Here is a 23863-nt window from a genome sequence, read left to right as displayed (position 1 = left end):
GGACCCCTAACTTATAGATCATGTAGCTGAGATATAAAGTTGTTGTGTACCATGTTTTGGTATAAGTTTGTCTTACTATTTATCTACTAAGAACTCTTTTTAAATGTAGTTTGTTACTGTAGCACTTCTTACACTGCAACTATACTTGAACACTTTCAACCTGTAGGTACTGTATGAAGCTGGTCCTCTGAATGGGTTTCTTATTTCTATGTGGAATTTTATATCTCGCAGTGTCCTGTAAATAAAGGTTAAAGTCCACTCTTTTCTTTCATTTTTGATATAGTTTGGCTGTGTCCCCACGCAAATCTTATCTTGAACTGTAGCTCCCACAATCCCCATGTGTCGTGGGAGGGACCCGGTGAGAGGTAATTGAATAATGGGCGGTGAGTTTTCCCATGCTGTTCTCGTGATAGTGAAAAAGTCTCACAAAACCTGATGGTTTGATAAAGGGCGGTTCCACTGCACACACTTTCTTGCCTGCCACCATGTGAGATGTGCCTTTGCTTCTCCTTCACTTTCCACTATGATTGTAAGGCCTCTCCAGCCATGTGGAACTATGAGTCCATTAAACCCCTTTTTCTTTATAAATTACCCAGTCTCTGGTAAGTCCTTATTAGCAGCATGAAAACTGACTAATACACTTTTTAAAAAACAGAAAATTTGAATGAAATTTATTTCCCCCACTGTCAACAACTTTTCTGCATTGAATTTTAAGGCAATAAAGTAAAATAAAATCCCCCAAATGACAAGGTTATTATCATCACCTTTATCATAATGAGATGCCTGCCTACCTCCCAAACCTCATTCTCCATTGCTCTAGAATTTTGGGCCTTATAATGGGACATCATTTATATTGTAAGCGGAAATTTACTAAGGACTTTGATGATCGTGGTAAAATTATATAGACTCTAATAAGGAAATTATTATTTCCCCCAAATTCCTGGCCTCAACTGATCTGCCTGCCTCTGCCTCTCAAAGTGCTGTAATTACAGGCCTGAGCCACTGTGCCTAGCCCCAAATGGCCTCTTTTAACAGCCACATTTTGTTCTTTGATTCCAGGTAGGTAAAAAGAAAGTTAGTGACTCTCCATTTCTTATTAGAATATTAAATGAGAAAATTTGCATAGCACTTTTATTGGTCAGTATATAGCAGATGTCCAATAAAGTTGGTGATTCTCTATTTCTTATTAAAATATTAGAAGAGAACATTTACCTAGCACTTTTATTGGTCAGTATATAGCAAGTGTCCAATAAATGGTAACATAGTACTTCTATAAGGTGATATGAAGTCTATAAAAGTGGGATCCCACCTGAAAACATGTGGCACTTTGAAATTAGGATGATTTGAGGAGAGTTTAATAAAATGCCTCTTTTAAAACATGAGAAAGAAGGTATGAAACCCATGGAAGGTGTGACTGTAGGACTCATGGAAGATATTACAGTACTCTGATGCTCTATTTCTGTCCCTAGGGCTGATGGAGAAAGAGGAGAGAACAGTTTGCTCAAATTGGGCAGGACTGTGTACAGAGGGCCATCCTGTGGCCACTGAAAACCTCGGCCGAAAGAGAGAGCAAGCCTGCAGTAAGTTGCAGTGAGCATCTAAGGGATTAAATACCCAGACCTCACTCCCTACTCTCCTTCTTCCCGTTAATGTAGCCTATACAGGTCAGCTTCTCATGGCACAAGACAAAGAGAAAAGGGTAGGAAGTGGATCTGAGAAGACAAGTGGGAGATATTCCATTCAGGGTCATCTAAATAGCTTAGCCTCTGTATATGTGCATAGAACACATGGGAATACATATGCTCACTAGCAAATTGGATATACAGTTTTCTTCTGTTACATCATGTGCTGTGAGAAGAACAGGTTTTAGTCTGACAGTCAAGTATGTGTTCATATATTTATTTTTCTAGTTGCTAATTCTCCGATGGCAAAGACTCATTCCTTATTATATCTCAGTTCTAACTTCTATTCCACGTGTGCTTAATTCAGTGTAGTTGCTCTATGAATTCTTATTGAAGTGAATTGCATTAAGTGTTTATCAGAGCCTACCCTTTTATCAAACAATGAATCTCACTTCAGTAGAACTTTAACTTTCCATTTGGAAAAGAATTATATAGGAATGTTTAAACAATTTAGTCAAAGCCACAGAGGTGATGGGCCACGATACTGGATAAAAACGAGGGTCCGCAGTTTCTGATCCAGTTTTTGTTTGTTCGGTTGGTTTTTCCGGTAAACCATTCTTCTCTATACACAAATTATTCCACCTGAGCTTGCTGACTCCATCCATTCAGCATCCTGGACAGTGCTCAGCGCCAGGAACCAGAATGATTTTTGTTTGTTCTCTGATAATATTAATAGCTCAGTACCAGAAAACTGTAGGTGCCTCATAACAGTTGTAGAAATAAAAGAATTGATTAATGAAGAGAAAGAGAAGAAGGAAGAAAAAGGTTGTTTCAGGAAAACAGTATATTATTACTTCCTATGTATTAGTTTTTCTCTCTAGAAATGACTTGATTGGATACCCTGTAAATATGTGCTGATAAAGTATGTTGTATCAATAGGTAAATGCTTGGGTAACATGAATTTTTAGGGATATTCTCAATCATCTGATTTCAGAGCCATAAAAAAACCAAAGGAGGACATAAGTAGAATTTTTATGTAATAAAAAAAGTCATTTTTCTGTGCTCTCTTCCACAACATTAAGATATGATTCCTTATTTAAATATCAAAAAAAAGTATTTCATGTACTGAGCTCATTCTGGGCTAATCTCCCAATCTCTGGGTGGAATGGCTGAATCTGGCTTTTCTCTAGATGAAAAATTATTAACTGTAAGAGCTTTAGAAATCATTTCCTTGTGAAATATAAATCTGTCTCTTTGAATAAAGCATTCTGACAGGCAACCTAGGAAGTACTAATACAAGGTAACAATTTATCTATACTACTGAACTTTATTTGACTGTGGGAAAAACAGTATAAAATTCTATTATGGCACATCACAAAGTCCTGGCTTTACCCAGGCCTTTGTATTCCTTTTACAGAAATCCTCATCAATCATTTCAAATCATTGACCATATCTTACACCTCCCTTTCAGCCATAGCTCAGATGGAAGCTGTGTAATACTCTAAATGGCTTTGCTTCTCAGATGTAAAACAGAATTTATGTTTACTATTCTTCTTCACACACCCACACTTTCCTTCTGCAAGATAAACCTTATAACTGCTTTAAATCATCCCTTTTCTTCATGTGATTACTGAAAGAATGGCAGATTTACAGGCCTAAGACCATCTGTGCCAAGAAAAAAAAGATTATTTCTTTTCTTAATAGAAGAGATGGCATTGTTTTATCGTCACTTTTATGATCTTATTTATCCGCACAGGAATCCTTCGTGTTTGACATGTAGGTAGCCACTCTGCTCAGTGTGATAGTCTTCTAGTTCCCTACTCTTCCCTACAAAATCAATGAAATGTACCCACCTTTGTGCTACACCAGGGTTTCTTAGCCTAGGCTCTATTAACATTTTAGTAATTGGCAGTTTCGTAATTCTTTGTTCTGGGGGGATGGCCCATGCATTGCAGAATGTTTAATAGCATCCCTGGCCTTTACTCACTAGGTAAAGGGCACACCCAACCCCTAGTCATGACAATCAAAAATGTCCAATGTCATATTTCAAAAGGTCCCCTGAGAGGCAAATCAGGCCCCACCCAAGTTGAGAACTACTATGAAAGCACTCTATACCCCTTTAGTAAATTATGAAAAAAAATTTAAAGTTAAGGTACAGCTTCTAAAGACGCCAACAGAATTTATTTCCATGCATCTACTCACTCATTCATCAGCTCTTTCTTTCACTGTGTCATTCTTTTATGAGCATTTGCAAGTTCAGCAGTAGATCTTGCCTCCTGGTAAATATCATTCTTATAGAGAGTTGGTTTTACAGTTATTTAAGGGGTGTAACTATGGACTAAGTCCTAAAAAGGATTTGGTAAGTCCAGGAGAGAGCAAAATCCAAGTAAATCTGGCTGAGTGTAGTGGCTCCCGCCTGTAATCCCAGCACTTTGGGAGGCTAGGGCAGGAGTATTGCTTGAGCCCAGGAGTTTGAAAGCAACCTGGGCAGCAAAGCAAGACGCTGTCTCTCCAAAAAAATTAAAAACGAGCTGGGCACAGTAGTACGCACTTGCAGTCCTAGCTACGTGGGAGGCTGAGGTGGGAGGATCGATCGAACCTGGGAGGTTGAGGCTGCAGTGAGCCACGATTGTGCCACTGGACTCCTACCTGGGCAACAGAGTGAGAACTTGTCTCAAAAATAAAATAAAATAAAAAAATCGAGTAAATCTGAAACCCTGTCTTAGTAACTCATGAACTGTGGGGAGAGTATTCACAGCACTTAAATTCACCAAAATTTTGCTTTATGTATTGGCATTAAAAAAAGACAAAAAGCAACAATGTGTTAGTTTTAGGGTGCTGATGCCTCACAAGATGCCTAATTCTTCAAATACTCAAGCTCCTAAAGAAAATACATTTTAGTATAAACATATAGAGACTGGAGCATATTTCTTGAGAAACTCAGAGTAAATTATACAGTGACTATAAGACGAAACCTGCATTACAGATGATTTTTCATTTGTTTGATACTTGTCTAAAATTTCAAGTTTTTTTAGCATGAGTGTGCATTTCTTTTATAATTACAAAAAAAATCAATAGGCTTTATAAAATAAAGTTGATTAAAAATTCTGGCTCCTGTACATTTGAAGTTAAGCCCAGTGCAGTGAACAACTTACAGTAACTTTCAGCCTTATAGGGGATTATTTTTGGGCAACCACTGAGTACCCCTAGAGAGCAAGGAAATAAAGTTGACATGACAGCATTTTCTAAATTGCTTCTGAACACACAAAACAGCAGCAGGCCTTTGAAGACCAGGCCTGCAGTCTCTACCCAGGGAACAACGGTCCATGTAACAAAGTCATCTCTCTCCAGTGCTCCTCACTTCTCCCCCAAGTGATTTCTGCCGTGGCAGCTAAAGCCTCTAACACCCTCCTGCCCAGGCCTCTGGAAGGTCACATTTGCATTGGCTGGAAGGACAGTCCAGGTGGTGCTGCCCGTGGATACTGTCTGCTGTTGCTTGTTTGCTTAATTACAGATTCTTCCCCTGCCAGCTCTCCTTTCTGGTCAACTCCTGCTGTGTGCTGCTTGGGCTTTTAGCTGAAAATAGGAGGAAAGAAAATTTAAAGCTGGAGATGAAGCTAGGGATCTGTGAAAAAGACAATCTAGGTTCACACAAGTTGTTTGTGGCATACAAAGAAAAAATGTTGCTTGGAGCAAAATGCTTTCCTTGAGGACACAATCAAACCTTGGTTGTGGTTGTTAGAAACACTGGCTTGAGTGCTGTGTTGACCTGGGTTCCAATCCCAGCTCTGCCAACTGTAAGCTGTACAACCCCAGGGAACCCTGTGAAGTTCTGTGAGTCTAGTTTTCCTCTTCTGAAAAATGGACTTAAGAAAACCTATCACAATGCCAAATTATGTAACTACTCTATGACTGGGTGTGGTGGCTCATGCCTATAATCCCAGCACTTTGGGAGGCCAAGGCAGGAGGATCACTTGAACCCAGGAGTTCCGGAGGATCACTTGAACCCAGAAGTTCAAGACCGGCCTGGGCAACATGACAGAACCCGTCTCTACAAAAAAATACAAAAATTAGCCAGGCATGGTGGTGCACAATTGTAGTCCCAGGTACTTGGCTGAAGTAGGAGGATCAACTGAGCCTGGGAGGTCGAGGCTGCAGTGAGCCCTGATCACATCACTGCACTCCATCCTGGGTGACACAGTGAGACCCTGTCTCAAGAAATAAAAATAAAAAAATAACTATTCTAAACTGTATTTGGGGTACTTTTAGAAGTTATGCATTTCTTCATTCAAACAAATATTTGAGTGCCAGAAACTCTGCTACATGTCAAATAAAACAGGGTCAACTAAAGTAGCCCCAGTCCTCCCCTGACTGGCAAGTCCAGTCTAATTAGAAATTTTTATATTCAGCAAATATTCACATAACTAAGGATTTGATCATAATGATGATATGTACCATAAAGCAGAAGTTTGTAGAGGCAATTTGAGGACAGGGAAGGCTATGTTGAATATCATGAATTGGAATCTGGAGGATAGAGAATTTACCAGGTGAAAAAGAGAATAAAAAAAGCATTCCACACGGACTGAACAACACGGAAAGTCACTCCCCAAAGTGAGTTCTGCTTTGGTGGGTAAAGCCTCTAACACACCCTTGCCCCAGGCCTTAATGCAGCCCTGAGATCACGCAGCTAATAGTTGATAGAGCTGAGATATAAGGGCTTCAGATACCAATCGCCTGTGAATACTCAGTACAGAGCACATTGCCGAGCACATAGATGTCAATAAGTATTTGTTGAATGAAAAAAATGAAATCTATAAGAAGTATTTTGTGAGTGTTAGCTCAGTTACATGCCAGCAGTGCAGTCTTTGGCAAATCACTTAATTTGTCTAGGCCTTACTTTCCTTATTTGTAGGCTACTATTGTTTATACTACTGACACCTCTACATTGTTTTTAGGATCGCATGAAATAATGAACATGAAAGCACTTGTCTTGTAGAGCGCTGCACACAAGCTGGTAAAGTCTCCTACAAGTGGGTTTTTTCCCTATAAATATCACTGGATGGCAAGACCCTTGAGCACAGAAGACAAATCTATTTTGTTTCATGGAGCATTCATAGCATCTAACAGAGCACCTGGACAAAAACAGATGCTTCATAAATATCTAGAAATAAAATACCCATTGATATTGATTATACTTTTATTTTTCAATGTGTGTACAACGACTTGTACACATACATTACTTAGATTTAGGATCCTGTGTTGTTTCTGTCCAAGGCATCAAAACACAAAATGTCAGCAGCGATATCAAACCAGATATAATTTCAGTCTCTCTACAGTTGTGCTTCCTGAATGCTCCACCAAATCTATGCCTGCTCTTAACTGTCCTGAAAAGGTTCGGAAATATTCCCAAGCAAAGCTGGTGCCCCTATTAATTGAGGCTGTCCCATTTGAGTGTGACAAGCAGGAGTGGGGTGCAGGCAGAAGAGGAGTAGGAGATTTATTTTACAATGTATTGGAACACCAACACCTCCACCTTAATGCGTGAAAAGCAACAGATCACCATAAGTATTGGGAGAGGCTACCAGCCATGGACTTTGAGCATCCTTGCACATTCTTGCAGTGTCTGCTACAAATGCAAAACCCTAACCTTTATCTTTCGGGACCATTTTTTCAGGGCTATGTTTGCAGAAAGCTTCTTTGAGGGATGAGGTAACCTCTCCCCATCCCACTCTACCCCGTCACCCTCACCCCTGCCAACAAAGCAGAGCCTTGCTTCCATTTGTTTTGAAAGTGTTATGAAAGTCCCACCATTCAGACTTTCTTTCCAGTAATGCACCTGACGGTGTGTGCAGGAATTTACCATGGTCCCTTTGAGTCACCCCGTTAGACTTGGCCAGGTACAAAGGGAGCTAACACAAATGAACACGAAGCTTTGATATTGCTTCTGCTGTCCTTTGTCTCTGACCACACATTGCATGCCTCCAGCCTGTAACAATGATACTGTGGCAGGCTAACTTTTTAGCATGTTAAGTAGAGTAGAATCAGAAACTTTATCAGAAATCTTTCACTGTTCTGGACATGGGGTAACAATTTTGGCATTAGGATCTACTATATCCAGGTCTGTCTCTCCATTTAACTTTTGTGAGCTTTACTTCTGTCTTTTGAACCCTGAGATCACAATTCCAACTACAAGTACTAAGCCAGAATTGTATTCATTCACTTGCAACCAAACAAGCCTGATATTCAGCAAATATCCACATAAATAAGGATTTTATCATAATGATGATATGTACCACAAAGCAGAAGTTTGTAGAGGCAAATTGAGGACAGAGAAGACTATGTTGAAAATCATAAATTGGAATCTATCACAGCACTGTGATAATAAGAAAACAATACAAAATAAAAACAGACACAAACGTACTGGAATGATTTTGGGAAATTTACAGACTCTAAGAGATAGTTAAATAATCAGCACAGGAAAGTCAGAAGTAGAATAGTTGTGGGGATCTAAGACATGGGAACTCATAGACCATCTCTAGAGTTGTTTTGAATAATGCATCTCCAGTTGCCTTCTGTCTTTATGCTCCAGGCTCACATTCGCAGCAGGGGAATGTTGATTAGCTCAGCTTGAGTCATGTATTTTCCCTTCGGGCAATGTGGTATGACAGGGACAGAAGAGGAGCAGGCGTCATACTAAGCACTTGGACTTATTAGAATCGCCAATGGTCAGTGAAAAAGCAACAGTCAAAGATATTTTTCATACACCACTCCTGGTATACGTAAATGCTCAGTACGTGTTAGGAGTTACTATCTTGTCCTTTAATGTTGCTGTTATTGTTAATAGTAATAAAAATCTTGTTACAAAGCTGTCTGCTATTGATAACATGAGCTCATTAAAAATATTTTTCATGCTGGAAAATTCGGATCTATCAATCAGGAAGACTGTCATAGGCACTAATTTTAGAGATAATGGATTTTTGTCAATGTTAAATTTGCACTGGTCTAGCAAACAGTGGGTGGAATTTTTTGCTTCAAATTGACAAGAAAATGAAGAACATAATCCTTGGTTAGGAGTATAGGATCTACTTGCTTTATTTTATTTTATTTTTTTGAGATGGAGTCTCTTCGTGTCATCCAGCCTGGAGAGTAATGGCACAATCTCAGCTCACTGTAACCTCTGCCTCCCAGGTTCAAGTGATTCTCCTGCCTCAGCCTCCAGAGTAGCTGGGATTACAGGTGCCCACCACCATGTCTGGCTAATTTTTGTATTTTCAGTAGAGATGGGGTTTCACCATGTTGGCCAGGCTGGTCTCGAACTCCTGACCTCAGGTGATCCACCTGCCTCAGCATCCCAAACTGCTGGGATTACAGGCATGAGCCACCGTGCCCAGCCAGATCTACTTGCTTTAAATCAGCCTATCCATTTCCAAATTATTTGATTCTGGGAAATTAATCTCTCTACATTTCCATTTTCTCATATTTAACTCATAGAGTTAATTGAAGTAGACAAACCATTTAAGGCATTAACACAGTCTCTGACACTTAGTAAATGCTCAATAAATGTTAATTATGGTTATTATTCATTGAGCTATAGAAGTTCATGTCTTTAGGAACTTCTTTTACCTGCCTGCCCACCCAATTTAAATGACAAATAGACCTGCAAATGTCTCATGGGACATTTTTATAAACAAAACTAGCCGAACACTCTTGAGGACTCTGCAAGCTGATGATAAAGATCGAATCTGGCAACATATTTTTCTGAGGAGGAAAAAAAAGGAACTCATCAAAAGATACAAAATTGAAGTCAGACAGGAGGAATAAATTCAAGAGATCTATTGTACATCATAGTGACTACAGTGAATAACAATATATTGTATAGTTTAAAATTACTAAAAGAGTAGATTTTAAGTGTTCTCACCACAAAAAGACAATGACAAGGATGTGAGGTGATATATATGTTAATTAGCTTAATTTAGCATTCCATAACACATACATATATCAAAATATCATATTGTATGCCATAAATATATATGTATAATTTTTGCCAATTTTAAAAAATTTAAAAACAAGGCTATAATTTTGCTTATATAGAAAAAGTACACTTAAAGAGAGGCTTACTTGTTTGACAATAAAATGATCCTCTTTTATTGTGGTTTCAGTGTGCAATTTAACTATATTTTTTATCGTGTGTGGGGGTGCATTTTAATCATTCAACTCTCTTAATTTAGCCATTTGTCTCCTTTGTCTTATAAATTGCTTTATTTTTGCACTGAAACAAACTTTAAAAAATTATCATAAATATTTGTTTTACATAACCACTGCTGAGGAACAAAAAAATGCCAGTTAACTTCTATTTCATTTTAAAAGGTACAGAAAACACGTCATGGTCAAACTCCTTGCATTGTCAGGCTATGGTTATATCAATGTGAAACATGAGCAAGTATTTCCTGAACTTGTATTCACTGACACTGAGGCAGAGGAGGACCCAGGACTTATAAGACGTGTCGATTTACTGATCTGTGGCACCTCTTCCAGTTAAGTCTATGCCTTTTTAAAGATGCCTAAGAATCTAACAAAGAGTTTAATCAATCTGTTAGTTACATAATGGCTACTGATTTCAGTTGCTATTCATAACTACTGAAGAAAAAGGAAAAAAATCATCATTTCACATCTCTCCCCATTGGGCCCTGGCTTTGGAAGTATTGACTCCTGTGGACCTGGATCCAGGAAAATCTGGGCCCAAATTCTGCCTTGGCCATTTACTCCCTATGCAACTTCTCACTGCAATTAATGTTGCTGGTTCCTAGGGAGCCTGGCCTTTTATCTCATTGGATTTGTGGGAAATAAGCACAAAATAATTTTTTCATGTTTCTGTTTAAAGTTCCAGTCGTATGAGAACGGTCCTGCCTGTCAGAGATGACTTCATTCTTAACAAGGCAGTTGGCCTGTATCTTCCCCAACCTCGTTACCCCTGATCAAAGGGCTAGGCTTCCATAACAGATCCCTGTTATGCTTTTCTTCCTGCCTCTTTAATCATTCTTTAGTTCTGTTAAAGCAAACTAAATATGGCCTAAGAAGGACGCTGTACTTCTATATTTAAGTCTTTGTGGATGAACTATAACCTAGCTTAATAGTCAGACAGGACTGAAAACCTAACTCAGGACTATGCACCTGTAACAGTAACTAAGTCTTGGCCAATCCCAGCAGCCATACTTCAACCACTCACAGACTAAGTATTCAAACTGTGTTCAAATGAGGCAAACACCAACCTGTAACTAATCCCACCATTTCTGTACCTCAATACCAATTGCTGTATGTCATTTCCTTTTTTTTTTTTTTTGTCTATAAATCTTCCACCACATGGCTGTGCTACAGTCTCTGTGAATCTGCTGTGACTCTGGGGGCTGCCCGATTCGCAAATCATTCATTGCTCAATTAAACTCCTTTAAATTTAATTCAGCTGAAGTTTTTCTTTCATCAGTTCCCATCTTTAGTCTCCTCTTCTTTTCTTCCATCCCAAGAATGGAAAGTCCTTACAACTGAACCCTTAACCCTTGTGTTCTCTTACATCTTCACTCCTAGAAACAATTTACAAAAATTCTTATCCCACTAATCACTGGTAGCAGCTAGAATGACAGGCATTCTAATTCTTGCAACAATTTTCCAAGTTAGTTCTAATTTTTCCTCTTTGGCACTTTGGTTTTACTCTTGACTTTCAAAAGAAAACTTAAAACCATATTTTTCTGACTCTAATGAACATACTCTTTCAGTTACACATGTTGCTTCTTTATTTACACCTCCTGGCTTTAGACTTGGTCTTCTCAATTCTTGGCTTATGTGTACGACTAACTGGTTCTGGGTGTTTTTAACTGGAGAGCTATCAATTTATTACTTTCCCATGCCCATCCACGTTTCTGTTTATCAGAATCACCATTATTCTTGTAACTTCTTCAACTGCTGGGATAATAAAGTACCTATGTTGAAGGATCAATCATAAGGATGAAATAAATGAAAAACTACATAGATGAGGCTGTACATGCCACCTTGCACTTTATCAAGGTAGTTATTAATAAATAGTAGTTATGGTGATAACAGGAGAACCAGTAAGTTAGATCTTCTCCTTACTATCATGATTATTATTATTATTATTACTGCCATTTCTATGACTATTAAAATGCTCTAAAAGTTTAGAAACTAGAAAATAAGGAGTTATATGCAGAGAGTAAGAATTCAGTAAGTTAAATGTGCTGTTAAATATTTGTATATAATGCTCTATGATCAGAGCTGAGAGTGCCTGAATATACAATGCCTGCATCTTTAATATTTCGTCGCTGAAGCAACATACACACACGCACACACACACACTGACTATATGTGTGCCCCATATTTTGGAGAGGGGAAGTATATTGGTAGGGATCCTCTGAACCATCCCCTGTGGGGACTGAAATTCTTACTGAATGCCACTTTGAGGTAAGAATTTCTATCTTCAGTTGCCAGACTGTCCCCTGAAGTAATTGGAACCCATAAGCCTTAGATGTAAATCTGCTCAGTGCCATTGATTATAATAGCACAATGTGAGTTTAGGCAACAGTACTATTTTTGAAGCGGAAGGGTTTGCTTAGCCCATATAAAACATATGAACACATATGTATTGAAACATACATTTTTTAGAAAGAATTTGTGCCTGAGTGGCCCAGCTCCTGAATCTCTGATTACATTTAACACAGTGGATCAGCCTAGCCATTGTTTCTTGGCTCCTCTGACAGGAGTCAGGATAATAGTCAGTGAATTTCATGACGGGAAAACCCAGTGACCCTCTCCCCCTGGAGAGTCCTAAGGCAACAAAGGCTAAATAAGGTCCCTGCTGCTGCTGACAGAAGGACAGCTCCTTCTTGGCCACTACGTGAAGGGAGGAGAAACTAACCATTAACTCCCTTCACCTTTTATCTTATCAGGATCTAGAGAGAAGGAGGATAACAGGCGGCATTAAAGCTCACTTCCACTCTATTCATTGTTTGTTAGCTTTGCCTTTGAGAAAATTAGAAAATTAATTCTTATTCAGACTAACCCAGAGGAGGAAGCAGATGAATAGACAAGGGACTAGTTGCCTCTTAATAATCTCACTCTCGCTAATGTCCAGCAATCAGGAGAGAGGCAAGGGGGATTGGTGTTTTATACAGAGGCACAGCGACTGAGTCAGTTGAGAAATGCAAAAGAAGGAACTCTGGAAATAGAACAGCTTGTGTTTACCTCCTGGATATACCATGTTTACCAGCTGCATGACCTTGGGCAGATGATTTAAACCCTCTGAATTCCAGGTAGCTCATCTGTATGTTGGAGGCAGCACTCACCTGAGATAGCTGTTCATAGAATTACAGAATGTGATATTGGCAAATGGCGTGGCATGTAGTAAGTATCCAAGTAATTATAGCTTCCTTCTTTGTATTGCCTACTGACTCTTTATTTCAGTACCACATTAAAGAGAAGTTCATTAATCGATATAAAAATCAAATCATCCAGAAATTAAGTTTTCAATAAAAACAAGAAAGTGTGTGATTCAACACATGGAAATATCTCTCTGAAGTTTGTTGAAAAATATTCTGCAAGCCTGGATCCTGGACTTCGAAAAAAATAAAAAATATTGTGAGGTCGCGTGTGAACCATGTAGGCAGAGTGTCCTGAACAGTTAACAACATCTACATGGGCAGCGGAGGGAATAGTGGCTGCTTGCATACCATGTAGTAATTGTCTCCGGACCAACATGTTTTAGAAATATGTTCAGCATAATGTTACCGGCAGTGAATCCACATAGGTCTGCAGCAACCTCAATTCTTGCCTCCTCAGAAGAAAGAATTTGACTTTCTTTCTTACGAGGGCCATAAGGCAGAGTGAGAAACTGAGGCAAGATGTAGCGCAGGAGTGAAAGTGTATTAAAAAGCTTCAGAGCAGGAATGAAAGGAAGTACACTTGGAAGAGAGCCAAGCGGGCGACTTGGAGATCAGGTGCACTGTTTGTCCTTTTGACTTGGGGTTTTATACACTGGCACACTTCCAGAACCTTGCATCCCTTCTCCCTCGGGGTAGGCTGTCTGCATGCGCGACGGCCTGCTAGCAGCTGGGAGGTGGGCATGCACACTGTATTTACTGGAGTTGTACTCATGCTCACCTGGTGTTCTTTCCTTACCAGTCAAATATCCCTGGAAGGTGATAAACCAGCTAAACTCCACAATTTTGCCTCTTAATTTGCACACTTGAGTCCACTCATGCAGCTCCTGAGATCTTACCAGGAAGCTGCTGATCACCAGTTTCAGATATTTCTATCCATTAGCAGACTGCCTTTCCCTGGCACTAGCTGCAACCAATTACCATTTTACAGAGACAGTGTAACTGATATAGGAGTTAAAAAGAAATTATTTAGGCAGATAGTGAGGGCAAGGAGTCCTAAGGAGTCCTTGGTAAGGTTTTCCTTTTAATGAAAAGCAGCCCCTAAATCATTTTCTTTTCAACAAAGAGCAGCCTGTAAAATCAAGCTGCAGACACAAAAAGGCAAGCTAGAAGCTTGCACGGGTGAATGCCAACAGCTGTGCCAATAGGACAGGGGCTACCTGGAGACCAAGCATATTCAAAATGGCGGCTCCATCTTACCTTTTCTTTGTAAAACAGTAAGGAGCAGCCAACATGACCCTGGCCAGGAAAAGACCCTATTTGCATAATAGATTAGGGTGGAGTGGCCAGCTTCTTCCCGTGTTATGTAAACGCCTGGTCCAACCAATCTTGGGCCCTGTGTAAATCAGACACCAGCTCCTCAAGCCAGTCTATAAAACCCCATGCACTTCACCATGGGACAAGAAGACTCACTTAGGCACCCCTCTCTCTCCTCGGAGAGAGCTATTCTTTCTCTCTCTTTTGCCTATTAAACCTCCACTCCTAAAACCGCTTCTTGTGTGTCCACATACTAAATTTCCTTGGTGTGAGATGACGAACCTCGGATATTTACCCCAGATAAACGACGCTACTTCATCATAACTGCCTGACCATCATCTGATGGTCACCTGACATTCCTGGTGGGGTGGGGAGAGCTCTCTCCTGCCCTGCTCATGCCTGACTACCTACCTACTATAAAAATAATACCTCAGAAATGTGAACAGAGTCCTAAATACTCAACCATCCTAGAAATTTAAAGTCATGATTGACTTTTGCCTTTTACTAAATTTTATTGCATATATAAGGAAGAAGAAGATGTGGTCCTCGTCCTCTACTAATCAGGTGAATCAGAAAAGAAAAGACATTCTAGCAAAGAAAACATAATGAGCTAAGGTATACATTTGTAAAAGAGTATATGGATTAATAAATATTTGTAAGCAACAGTTGTTGTATTTCATAGAGTATATAGTTTAAAGGAATAACTGCGTGATAGTTTTTAAAACATGACCCCTGACCCCATTAACCATCCCCACGTTATCTTACCTCCCTGCTACCCTTTCTAACCTATGGTAATTAGTTACAGTTAAAATACAGTTAGAATTGTCAGAGGCATTTGAACCACAGCAGCTCCATCTTAAATAGGGGCATTCCCAGGAGGTTAGGCATTTTTAGTCACAGGACAAGATACGTAGGAGGTTGGCACAAAACGCAGGTCAAAAAGCCCCTGATGATAAACAGGATGCAGTAAAGAAGCCAGCCAAAACCCACCAAAACCAAGATGGCAAAGAAAGTGACCTCTGTTTGTCCTCTCTGCTCATTGTATGTTAATATTAAACGATTCACATGCTAAAAGACACTCCCACCAGTGCCATGACAGTTTATAAATGCCATGAACACATGGGGAAGTTACCCTATATGTCTAAAATGAGGAACCCTTAGTTCTAGGAAATCCCCTCACCTTTCCTGGAAACTCATGAATAATCCACTTCTTATTTAGCATATGATCAAGAAATAACCATAAATATAGCCAACGAGCAGCCATTTGGGCTGTTCTGTCTATGGAATAGCCATTCTTTTGTTTCTTTACTTCTCTAATAAACTTGCTTTCACTTTACTCTATGAACTCGCCCTGAATCTTTCTTGCACCAGGTCCAAGAACCCTCTCTTGGAGTCTGGATCCAGACCATTTTCTCGTAACAGAATGAACAGGATCTAGTATGGGAGATAAGGAGGGTGAAGGAAGAATTAGTGATGACTTCCACATTTTTGATTGAATGATTAGAAAGATGATTGGAACACTGAGGACTTAGAATAATAAAGGAAGAGATTTAACTGTGATAGAGGAAGATATGATGATCTATCAAGTTTTTACTGTGTTGAGTTGAAATTTCCTCTGAGATTCTAGGTGGAAATAGCCAGCAAACCTTCACAAACCTAAAGCTTGGGAAAGAAGTCAGGATGAATGGAGGGCAATAGATTTGAGAATCAACAATCTCTACAATTAAACCAAAGAGAACAGAGTAGATCATTTAGGGAAATGATGCAGAATAAGCAAAATGAAGAATCTCTAGGGAACATTGGTGTTTAAGAGTTTTATAGGCTGGGTATGGTGGCTCATGCCTATGATTCCAGCACTTTGGGAAGCAGAGGCAGGAGGATCACTTGAGGCCAGGAATCCATGACCAGCCTGAGCAACATAGCAAAACCTTGTCTCTACAAAAAAAAAAGAGAAAAAAAGAAAGGAAAAACTAGCCAGCTATCGTGGTGCACATTTGTAGTCCCAGCTACTTGGGAGGCTGAGGCAGGAAGATCACTCGAGCCCAGGAGTTCAAGGCTGCAATTAGCTATGACTGATCCACTATATTCCAGACTGGGCAACAGAGTGAGACTCCAACTCTTAAAAAAAATAAAAAAAAGAAAGAGTTTTACAAAATAGAAATCAGCAAGGAAACAAAGAAAAAATGAAAGAATAATCAGAGACGGAAGAAGAAGGAACATGGACTCCAAGAAGTAAAGAATTTCAGAAAGCCTTTATTGTTCCCTATCGTTAAATGCAGCAGAGAGGTCCACTAACTCCATGTCAAGACCTTTGCAAGACACTGAGAATATAAATTTGAATACATCCTCATCCTAGACTTCGCAGAGAAATAGATAGGTAAATAATTATGTGACAACAGAGTGGGAAAAGTACAAACTAGAACACGATTCAACACGAAGTTACCATGAGGAGGAAGAAATTAACTTCTCAGTAAGAATAAAGGAAGTCTTCAGGGGATGTAGTATATCAGGCTTTTGTCTCCTAAAACGATGTGTAAGCCACTTGAATCCAAGAAACAGACCTTTTTTTCATAGTCAAGCCCTGAGGATCTCTACTTGAAGTTCAGTGGGTTAGTATACATGATGGGCCTGAAATTCAGCATCCTCTGGGAAAGCCACACAGATGAAACAGGTAATTTGCATTGGTATGTTAAAAAAAATTCCCACCCAGAGAGTGAAGAGGACTTCCATTTACACCAGTCCCCAAGTGGAGCTGGACCCTTCTTTTTTGGCATCAGTACAACTAATCTGTAAACTGCCTCTCTGCACACAGAACCTCCTGCTATTGTTCTGACCTTGCGTCATGACTTGAAGTGGAGAGCAATTGAAAGAAGCATTTATTTCTGCCTTGAATTGAAATCCAGAAGCTAGAATTGTCCGAGAGCTAAAAGCAATTTATTCCTAGGCTTTCATTTTTATAAAGTTGAGATGATTTCCCCCTCCTCCCAGCTTTCCAGCTGCAAGTTCCAGGGCAGGTGTGTCAGACTTTGGGGCTGGTTGAGCTCCTGAATGGTTTCAAGTTATTGCACAGACCTAAGAATTTACACAATCCCAAGTTTTGTCTTTAAAGAAACCATTAGCAGTATATTTTAGAGGCATTAATAGAAGAATTTCTTCTATAGTCAGAAAGCATACACATACCATCTATACAAACGATAACTTTAGTAAGAAAACTGCCCCTTCAAAGTGCTATTGTACAAGCGTGTGTAAGGGTGGTTGGTGCAGAGAGGGCAAGAGACAAGAGAACAGTGATTTTCAACCTGGGGTGATTTTGCCCTCCAGGGGACATTTGAGAACATCTGGAAATATTTTTGGTTGTCACACCTGGGGTGCTACTAACATTCTGTAGTTAAAAGGCCAGCGGTGCAGCTACACATCCTACAATATACAGGACAGTGTCCACAACAAAAAATTTTTCAGCCCAAAATTTCAATAGTGCCAAGGTTGGGGAACCTTGAGACAGAAGGAGAGAGAAGTGGCATCAAGACATTCCAGTGCCTTTTTCTATCCCATTAAGCCTAGTCACAAAACCAATCATGTCTCAGGGTTGGGAGGATATTTTCTAGCCATCACATAGGCTCATATTCCATAAAATATTGCTTCAGGATGGCAAGCTGGCTTTGTGCATTACAATTCTGTTAGTCAGACTTGCTTGGATAAAAGAGAAAACATGGAACATGACTCCATGAAAAGGCTACAAAAATGTATCCCTTGTGCTGTGACTAAAAAGAGATAACCCCTCGAGCTAGCCATAGAAGGAGACTGACTGCATGAGGAGACGACAAGAGAGAAAATATGTTTAGTGTTCCATTTGGAAAGAGGCAGCTGCTAGATGTAACTCTGAGACGGTCTTGTAGATTTAAGAACCAGAAGGGAAAACAGTCTTTGACCTGCAGGGGATGCTGGAAAACAGATGCCTGAAGATCCCAGGGGAGAATTTTTGACCCAATGACAAGTTTCTTGCATGTGTCAAATGATATTTTTGTGTGTGTGAAATTCTGCTGTTTCTCGTTAAAATATGAGAAAATGTCCAAATTCTCACGTGGGTTCCCTGAGGCTTCAACTCATCTGGTGAGCCATTCTTCCAGCTGGAATTTCTGATACTCAAATTCTCTCACTGCATGTTACTTAGGAATTTGCCATTCTGGTAGACAGTGTAGGGTTCCCCCTTGTCTCGTGGCTCACTGAGCAGCACATGTCTTTGTAGAGATTTCAGGAAGTTTGATATATATTCACAGTAAAAGAAACAAACTTGAGGAACAAACAAGCTTGAATTTGAATCCCAGCTAGATCCCTATCTTAGCATGTGACCTTGGTAACATCTTAACTTCTCCAAATCTCAATTTATGATTAAGGAATGAGGGACCAAAATCATTGTATTAGATGTGACAAATTATTTTTTTAATTTTTTTGAGATGGGTTCTTGCCCTGTCACCGAAAATGGAGTGTAGTGGCATGATCTTGGCTCACTGCAGCCTTGCTTTTCTGGGCTCAAGTGAACCTCACACCTCAGCCTCCTGAGTAACTAAGACTACAGGTGTGCACCACCACACCCAGTTCATTGTAATAACATATTTAATTCAGCCAGCACAGTGCCAAGTTTGTGGCAGGTGTGCATTCAGATTGCTGTTACTGTGATGAGTACTATTTTTGAGAAGAAAGGTCTAAAAATACTTTTCTACCTAGATTATTTTTCATTTTTCCTTATAACCAAGCTGAGCCAAGTACCAACTTGAGAACTGTTCCCCATGCTTTTCAGTTGCATCACACTGGTGTCAAAGTGACAAAAGCATTTTGTCCACGCATAACAGAAGAAAAGGACTAGAAACTTAGAGGGAGATAGCTTTTCCTGCTGAAATAAATTTTAGAGTCTACCGTGTCTGTTTATATTTTTCCTGAATTTCTACACAATGGAGGAAATAGAATGAAATGTCTTTAATTAGATGGGGAGAGGGAATTCATATAAATGCATAGACTTTCCAAAGAAAAGACATTTTATATTCATTTATTTATTTATTTATTCATTTATTTTTGAGATGGAGTCTCACTCTGTCGCCCAGGTTGGAGTGCAGTAGCACAATCTCAGCTCACTACAACCTCTGCCTCCCAGGTCCAAGCAATTCTCCTGCCTCAGCCTCCCGAATAGCTGGGACTACAGGCACGTGCCACCACCCCTGGCTAATTTTTTGTATTTTTATTAGAGACAGGGTTTGATTGTGTTAGCCAGGATGGTCTCAGTCTCCTGACCTTGTGATCCACCTGCCTCAGCCTCCCAACATACTGGGATTACAGGCGTGAGCCACCACACCAGGCCCCAGAAAAGGCATTTTCTTAGACTCAAGTCCATTTTTTTATTTTATTTTTTATTTTTTTCAAGACAGAGTCTCACTCTGTCGCCCAGGCTGTAGTGCAGCAGCGCAATCTTGGTTCACTGCAACCTCCACCTCCAGGGTTCAAGCAATTCTCCTGCCTCAACCTTCTGAGTAGCTGGGATTACAGGCGACTGTCACCACGCCCAGCTAATTTTTTTTGTATTTTTAGTAGAGACAGGGTTTCACCATGTTGGTCAGGCTGATCTCGAACGCCTGACCTTGTGATCCACTCACCTCAGCCTCCCAAAGTGCTGGGATTACAGGCATGAGTCACCACACCTGGCCTACAAAAGTCCATTTAATGCCTGGAGAGGCATGGTATGTATCATCTTTTCCCTCATGTACTCACCCTTCCCACCATTTAGCAATGACCCCCAAGGACAAAATAAAATCGGATCTTCTAGAGGGCAGTGGGGGAGAATGAATATACTGCTCACAAGATTTTATGCAGTCAGAGACTTCAACTGTGAAGTCATTCTAGTCATTGTGTTCACAGGAGCAGATGAATTATTTCAATAGTGTGAGCACTAAATATACAGAAAATAATTGTGTTTTATTTCAGGGATCCAGAGATTCAGTCTGAACATCTAAGTACTGGAGCTCAAACTACCCCATCCTCAAGTATTTTTCAGAACCAAAGAGATACACCACTGGAAACACCAGTGAAAAGATCACTGCGGCCCAGAGCTGCATCGCCGAGCTGGATACAGCATGCTTGGGTGTAAGTCTTGCCTTCAGCACCTACTAGCTCTGTGAATTTGGCAAGGTTACTTTACTCTTCTGAGTCTCTGTTTGTTCACTCCAAATACAGGAAATTTCTCATCTACATTGAAGGTTTATTTGTGGGTACTAAACAAGATAATGCAAAGCATGTGTGATAGCCCCTGACGGTAGACCTATCTTTGCTACTATAGATTCCCATTTCTTCTTTTCTTAGAAAAGTTACACAGTGCTCCTGTGGCTCCATCTGATGACTTACTGAGTATCGTCTCTTCTCATTCCGTAAACTGAACCTTCTCTGCACACCCCAGTCCACAGAGGAAAGTGTTACTTCATTTGGACAGATTTCCAGATGTTGACCACTGCCCTACTGGACTTCAAAAATTAGACCCATCCCAGCCAATGTCTCACCAGCTGTAATAAACTTTCCTCTGTGATCATCCTAATTATCACTCACGTTTTCAGAGCTCTGTGAATCCTTCGCTCTAATATCCTCTTTTAGGGAAGTTGTCCAGCAGGTTATACAATCTGAATACCCCCAAGCCCAACACAGGTTTTCATTTGCTGCTGGTCCCTCTGTCCAGGTTTTGGCACACATGGTCCAAGGCCATGGTCCTGTGCAGGTTTGTCTACCAGTCCAGAGGCGCTCCTTCAGACTTACATGGCTTTGGATGAGCAAAGTAAGGCTGTTCAGCAACTTATAATACAATGTCTCATCTCTGTCTTGTTTGAGAGAAAGTGGTGCCCACTTTGTAGGTGCATATATGCTGCTTTGCTATTGATCAGATTCAGATTGATAATTCTCTTTCTTTCTCTTTATTAGAAAAAAATCAGCTTTCTTTCTAAAACTAATTTTCCTTCTAAAGTCAAGCTTATGGTCCCTTTGATTGGTAAATATATATATATATATATGGTGGTGCAGCAAACCACCATGGCATACGTATACCTATGTAACAAACCTGCACATTCAGCGTATGTATCCCAGAACTTAAAGTAAAATAAAATAAAGTGTTATTCCTTCCAATAACCTAGAAATTCTCATACGTAGGTATATGTCCTAAAGAAGTTTGCATATATTCATAAGGTAACACTACAGAGATATGTACGAATAGCATTATTTTGTTAAAAAAAAAAAAAAGCAGCTTTTACATGTCAGTGACAATGACAGGACACCATGTCCACTGGTGATAAAAAGGAGCCTTTTGTAACAACAAGCATAGACGGCCAGGCTTTTGCCAAAGATGTAATCACAACACACTGGTTGAGAAAGTCATACTCTTTCTGTGAAAACTACAATTCTGCACACTTCTGTTGCACTGTATTGCTTCCAAGCATGCTGGATTTTAGAGCATTCTCTGGGAAGAAAAAAAAAAAAAAAAAAGCAAGCTCAGTGAATCCCAGTATTTTTACTGCCTTTGCCAAATTTGACATCTTTCAAAGTAACTGTGAGAAGTACGCACAATCTCTGCCAATTGCATGATTTAGCAGCTATAAAATCCCTCTGAATCAAACCCATTTTGAAATAAAAAGAAACCTGCTTGAGAATTTCATTGCACTGTTGGATACCTACTCAAAGATCAATCACCTCTCCTCATTCTGTATTCCTGGTATATTTTTAAGTTTAATCTTTTTTGCAGCTTTACCCATTTAGTTAAGGGTAGAATTTTAAAAGACTAAAGATTCAGCAAGAAGGAGGAAGACAGAGTCTGAACAAAGGACTTCTTTATAGTCTGTACAATAGAACTGAAAAAGATGGTCTGTTTTCTTCTCTGCTCTTTCCCCAGTGGTACAGTACCTAGATTCTCAAAACTTGAGTGTCCTTTCCCCCAAGGAAAATAGTATCTCTCTGCAGGCTGCCTAGTAGGATAAAACAGCTGTGTTTCCTACTCCACAGGGAATTTCCTTGGGTGCAAGTCTATTTTTTAGGCTGAATGCGATTGGCTGAGCAGAAAACTAAACACATTGCTTATGGTTTGGCCTCCAATGACTATTGGAAAAAATTGCTTATACAATGTGGTACAAAAGCAATTAACTCTGTTGAAACTGAAATACACATTGTAAATAAAATGCTGGCTATAGAGAAATATAAAGTCTCGAAAGAATAAAAATAAAATTGTTTGAATCTGGGTTTCTATAACAATTTAGTGTATAAGGAACAGGAAAATTTCTTGAATCTCACTTTGAGTCTCACTAATACAAATATTTCAAATATGACAGGAACACAGACACTTCAGTCATGTTGATATTTATAAACTCTATGTATAAAGGTGGAAGCAATTGAAGAAGACATCTTTTTTCTCACAATGCAGATGTTCATTAGATCTAATATATGTTCATCTAATAAATAAGTTTCTAATTACTAAGAAAATACAAAAAGTCTGATATGAGCTATATTCCCCTTAGGATAAAAAAATCTCATGTCAGAAATATCCTCATAGCCTTTATCTTCCTCTCTGCCTGGAACCAGCCCCCAAAGAATCACACCTAGAAGCCATCCATACACTTTGCATATCTGTTATACCATGTTTCTCTGGTTTGGACAACTGATAGCATTCTATTAAGAGCCCACATTTATTTCAACAGTGATCAACTCTTAAAAGCATCCATTTATGTAAAATTGGTGTTGCGCTCCCACCACCAGGAATTGATTTATTATTGTGTCATTGTAAGACAACACTTTCAAAATCATGTGTGTTCATCCTGCATAAGCCACAAGTTGCTAAATTGTGATTAATCTTGAATGTAAAAATGCTTCAAGTTATGTCATTACACAGTGTCTGCAACTTTTGAATAAAATCCTCCATAAACGTGTGTGTGTGTCTGTGTGTGTAGGTGTGTGTGCTGGAGAGCTTGGGCCACAAGTAAATTCAGAACTAGAAATAATAATTTGTCACCAAAAGATAAATTAAAATGTGGATTATTAGTAAGGTGATTATATAATTTATTGTTTAAAATAGACATTCATGAGAATTAAAGGGGCATTATTGCTAATTGCACTGAGACAACAGGTATAAAGGAATATGTATGCCAATTATACATTAGCAAAACATCCTCTCCCTAATAAGCACATAAAATAAGAGCTGCATGGTGGTTGGGGGATGCTTTGGAAGCAACTGGGCTTAGAATCTAAACTCTGACAGGTATTAGTTGTGCGCATTTCTTTCCATATCTCTTCTTTTTCTCACTTTCAAGATAACAGAAGTCATATCTAACTTTGATTTAGTGTTTAAAATGCACCAGAAAACATGCCAAAGGTGTAACATTAAATAGCTTTATTTAAATCTCAGAACAACTAAACCATGTCATTATTATTTTTCCCTACTTTACATATGATACAATGCATTGAGTGAGGTTAAATGACTTGCTCATGGTCACACAGCAAGTAAGTGGTGAAGCTGAAATATGAACC

This window comes from Macaca nemestrina, chromosome 18 (assembly GCF_043159975.1).
Source record: "Macaca nemestrina isolate mMacNem1 chromosome 18, mMacNem.hap1, whole genome shotgun sequence".
Classification (NCBI taxonomy): Eukaryota; Metazoa; Chordata; class Mammalia; order Primates; family Cercopithecidae; genus Macaca; species Macaca nemestrina.
The sequence above is the reverse complement of the archived record's forward strand: the minus strand, read 5'-3'. Positions refer to the sequence as shown.